This window comes from Pongo pygmaeus, chromosome 9 (assembly GCF_028885625.2).
Source record: "Pongo pygmaeus isolate AG05252 chromosome 9, NHGRI_mPonPyg2-v2.0_pri, whole genome shotgun sequence".
NCBI lineage: Eukaryota > Metazoa > Chordata > Mammalia > Primates > Hominidae > Pongo > Pongo pygmaeus.
Window position 1 is genome coordinate 41,814,037 of NC_072382.2, and position 5,001 is coordinate 41,819,037.

At 37.9% G+C, this 5,001-nt stretch overlaps 1 pseudogene; it reads right to left on the bottom strand.

The window, feature by feature from the left end:
* Window positions 1-2,541: 2,541 nt before the first annotated feature.
* On the bottom strand, window positions 2,542-2,869 carry LOC129007831 (V-type proton ATPase subunit G 1-like; annotated as a pseudogene).
* Window positions 2,870-5,001: the final 2,132 nt, after the last annotated feature.

Consider the following 5,001-nt stretch of genomic DNA (forward strand, 5'->3'; position numbering starts at 1 on the left):
CTGAATGGCTTTATTGTGATATTAGATGTTTAAAAAATCTCTACGACAGACACACTGGGATAATGAAAAGCTTAATGGCATAAATGTAATGAGGTCATCTAGCTTCCATAAGTAAACTCACTTGGTGATCTAAGGCAAATTTCTTCATCTTTCTGGGCCTCTGCTTCCTTGTATATAAAATTAATGTGTGCAATCACAGCACCAACCAAAACTGGCCATACTTTATTGGTAAAAGAATGTCAAGTTATCTTCTAGGTATAACAGAGCCGAAATTGCAAGTCTTGTAGCCTGGGCATGTACAATAGAAAAAGCTTTGACATCTAACGATATCCAGAAACAAGGTAACCTCCCCAAGAAATTCACCTCAACACACTTTACTGTAAATGATCAAATTTGAAGCCTTCCAATCACATCCACCCAAGCCAACATTTCTAAATACTTTCCCTTGCCCTCTGACCCCTTAAAACTTGTGCTAGACCCAAAATCAGGGAGAGAGATTTGATATCTCCTGTCTCCCTGCTGGCCAGTCTCACGATGAAACCTTTCTCTTCTCCACAGCTAGTGCTACAGTATTGGCTTCCATGCACATTGTTCAGCAATCTCATTTCCTCAGTAACAGACATCCATAACTGACATTAGTTTACTACATATGCAGCATCCATTTTGGGATCCAGTTTTCAGTTTATTTGGGTTTGCTGAGATTGAGCCTCCCCCCAATCTGCTTGATGTTGAAGTTGATCTAGAACTGGTCAATAAGAATTATATCTCTATAGTTATATTATTATTCCGTAGTGATTGTGAAACCAGGACAATCTAAATTGATTCTAGAAATTTTGCTAGAATTGTTGAGGAAGTACTCACTTTTTACCTTGCTTAAAAGGTAGTGAGAAGTAAGAGGTAGTATACATCTTTGTCACAACTCTAGTTAAGTGCACTTGAGAAAGAAGTTGATAGAGAAAAAAGCAATGTAAAGAAGCATAAGTACAAAGTTGAAAATAAAAATTTCATGACATCCTTGCTACTATGAATTCAACTGAGCTTGAAGTTGGTTCTCCCGCTGGAAATTCATATTATGTATGTCAATATCCTTGCCCCTTTTCATATGAACTAATTTGTGATGTGTCTGTCACATATAACACAATGTTATAACATAAATCTTGAATTAAATAAACTTTATAAATTAGTATTCTAATGTTTCTAAATGCTAAAGTTGTTTATGGAAACAAACAAAAAAAACAATGTTCAAAACTCGTTTGAAGAAAGACACTAGTCCCCTATAAAATTTACTACTTTGAAAGCTAGCATTTTTTTGAATAAGTAAGTTTTGAATGTTTACTTAACATATTGACCAAAATTATCTTATAGGTACACTTAAAACCTTGATTCATAAAGTCAAGACAAATATTACATAACACAAGATACTTTTTAAAATACTTATAAATTAGACATGGTGCCCTGTGCCTGCAATCCTAGTGACTCAGGAAGCTGAGGAAGGAAGATTGCTTGTGCCCAGGAGATGGAAGCTGCAGTGAGTTATGATCCTGCCATTGCACTCCAGCCTGGGTGCTAGAATGAGACCCTGAGATCCCATCTGTCTCTCTTTTTTTTTGCATGACAGAGTCTTGACTTCTGAATGATGATGAGTACACAAAGTAATAACATGTAACAAGTTCTTGAATTCTAGCATCTAATAATTTTGATTAAGAGAAATTAAAAGCAGCCCAATTATATTAGTATTCATTGTTCTAGCCATTAGTAGGAAGGGATAACTTAAGGGTGGCTGCTGCTTCACACAGGTTACAAAAACCTATTTGCTAGTTTTACACAGATAAAGTTCTTGAACTTCAAGAAAACATTAGAGAGAGAAAAAATAAATAATCTCTTTCTTTCTTCAAAGAATTCCTTTTACTAAATCTAAGAAAGAGAAGGTCAACATCATTATATATGTTGCTTGAGCCAAAAGGCATAGGGAAACAGACAACATATACCCATTAAATTTCTAAGAAACAAGAGGTAAAAAAAAGACTAAATCTTGCCAGGCGCAGTTGCTCACACCTGTAATCTCAGCACTTTGAGAGGCTGAGATGGGTGGATCACTTGAGGTCACGAGTTCAAGACCAGCCTGGCCAACATGGTGAAACCCTATCTCTACTAAAAATAAAAAATAAAAAAAAATTAGCTGGGCATTGTGGTGTGTGCCTGTAATTCCAGCTACTCAGGAGGCTGAGGCAGGAGAATTGCTTGAACCCATGAGGCGGAGGTTACAGTGAGCTGAGATTGCATCACTGCACTTCAGCCTTGGCAACAGAGCAAGACTCTTTTTTTTTTTTTTTTCCAGATAAAGATTAAATCTCTAAATAAGTTCTAAGTCTGTACAGAGGCTAGATTCGATACTCTTTGAAGAATGATGGGACCTACTATAAAATACAGAAATAATTTAATGCATTTTTCGTAAGAATAAAACTCAAGCTCCGCTCAAGCATCATATTCCATGAGGACATCTAAAATGACAATCTATGGAAGAGATGCATCTTTCTTCTCTTATCCATTTATGGAGTAGATTTCATGGATTTTTGGCTGGATGTCTCAAAGACCAACAAGTGACCCAAGCCTTCATCCCTGTTCTGCCTGAAGTAGTTCTGGAAGATGATCATCTTCTCCTAGGTCTCCTCCACTTCAGTGCTGCAACTGCCCTATGATCCCAGTGCATGGGTTTCTTGGCCTTGAACTCTTTCTCCCTCTGCAGGAGGTACTGTTCAATTTCAGCCTTAGCTTCTTTGGCCTGGGTCAGCCTCTGTTTATTTGGCTTGTGGGCCTCCATCACCTCTGCCTGCAACAGCTACTGGATCACCTGCAACTGACTTGCCATGGCAGCAGCCTGAGATACCATCTCTTAAAAATAATAATAATGAAAAAAAGCTTGTAAATGACCTTCTTATTGGCTTAGTCCAATTCTCTGGTATATTTTAGCTGGATTATTATAATAGCCTTCTAACTGTTCTCTCCATTTTTACATGTTTCTTATTAGTCTTTTCCCAATACATTCATTGAAGTTACTGCTTTAGAATACAACTCACATCACCCTTGGTTCAGAACATTTTAATGGCATGTTCAAAAGGAATTTAAAAAGCTCTAATGGCCTGAATGGCCCTCCATGATATCATCTCCAAGATCTCACTGACATCAAATGTTATTACTCTCCCTCCACAAACCATACCATAGGCACTCCTTGCTTTTTCTCAAATACATTTAACATATTCCTCTCCCAAGTGTCTACATTATTCCTCCTACAAATATATGTGTCTTCTTTCAAATTTCTATTCCCTTTCCTTGCTCAATTTTTCTGTTTCACTTAGCTCCAATCAATTACTTATTTATTTTTCTCTTTCACCCTCTGCTCCAACCTCTGTCAGAAATTCAGCTTCTTGTGCCCATGAGATATAGGTTTAAAAAATAATTATTTTATTCATTAATGGGCACTCAGTGTTCAGAACAATGCTTGCAAATAGTTGGAGTCAAAAAGCATGTTGAATTAAGAGATTAATAAATGTGCTGGTTTATGAATGACAATAAATGTAATAGAGTTGTTGATCAATAGCTATTTTTTTAATTGAAGGACAAATGAATGATTGAATGAATTAAAATAAAATGACAAGTATATTTCTGATATACTCTGGCCATATCAAACAAAAAGCAGTACATTGTATGCTACAAAGACTTTCCAGTTGAATGGCAGACAGATAATGCCATCTTACATTTATAACTATCCTTGTAATTTTCAAAGTCTCTTATTATCTTTGATTTATAAAAACATCCTTTTGAGATGGAGAGCCAGTTACCAATTTATTCTTTGATCCAAATTCAACCTCCTTTTCTTGGCTTTGTGATATCAGACCTGGACCTTATAAATGGTTCTCCTTTGCAGGATGGCAAAATATTGTGCTTTGTGTTATTACAGGGTAAAGAGGAAACACTGAAGAAGAAAAGTATTTGTCTTACTACCTCAGATGTGCTCCTCTCTTCTAGGGGCTGCATAATTCAGTAGACAGTGGTGTGTGGAGCATCTTGTACCATCCATTTCCAGCAGGCAGTGTCTCAATGAGTTCCTCTCGCATCACAATGAGCGGTTTTCTGCTTGCCAGGCCCACTTTTTTGGGATCTTCCTAAACTTCTCCACTATTCAGTGGGCACATTGTATCCAACAAGCTGTCTATTTGTTGAGGGTGGTCCTCTTTCTAGTTTGTTTCTCTCTTGGGCCCTCTGCCATCGCAGTATTGGCTGCCCTCTGTCTCTGCTATTCTTGTCATATATTTACTTATTTTTACTTCTTAGGAATTAATGACTTGATACTACTTAATACTACTTTATATTAATTTTTCTTAAATTATGGAGTAGTTCTGTCTTCTGACTGTACCCTCCCTAATACAAATAGGCATCAGATGTCCTATCTTATTAATAAAGAAAATTGTATCAGTCCATTCTCATGATGCTGATAAAGACATACCCAAGTCTGGGTAATTTTTTTAAAAAAGGAGGTTTAATGGACTCTCAGTTCCATGTGGCTGGGGAGGCCTCACAATTACGGTGGAAGGCAAAAGGCACATCTTACATGGTGGCAGACAAGAGAGAATTTATGCAGGGAAACTCCCTCTTATAAAACCATCAGATCAGCCAGGCGCGGTGGCTCACGCCTGGAATTCCAGCACTTTGGGAGGCCAAAGTGGGCAGATCATGAGGTCAGGAATTCAAGACCAGCCTGACCAACATGGTAAAACCCCGTCTTTACTAAAGAACAAAAATTAACTGGGTGTGGTGGCAGGCGCCTATAATCCCAGCTACTTGGGAGGCTGAGGGAGGAGAATCGATTGAGCCCAGGAGAAGAAGGTTGCAGTGAGCTGAGGTTGCACCACTGCACCACTGCACTCCAGCCTGGGCGACAGAGCAAGACTCCCTCTCAAAAGAAAGAAAACAAAACAAAAAGCCCACCAGATCTTGTGAAAC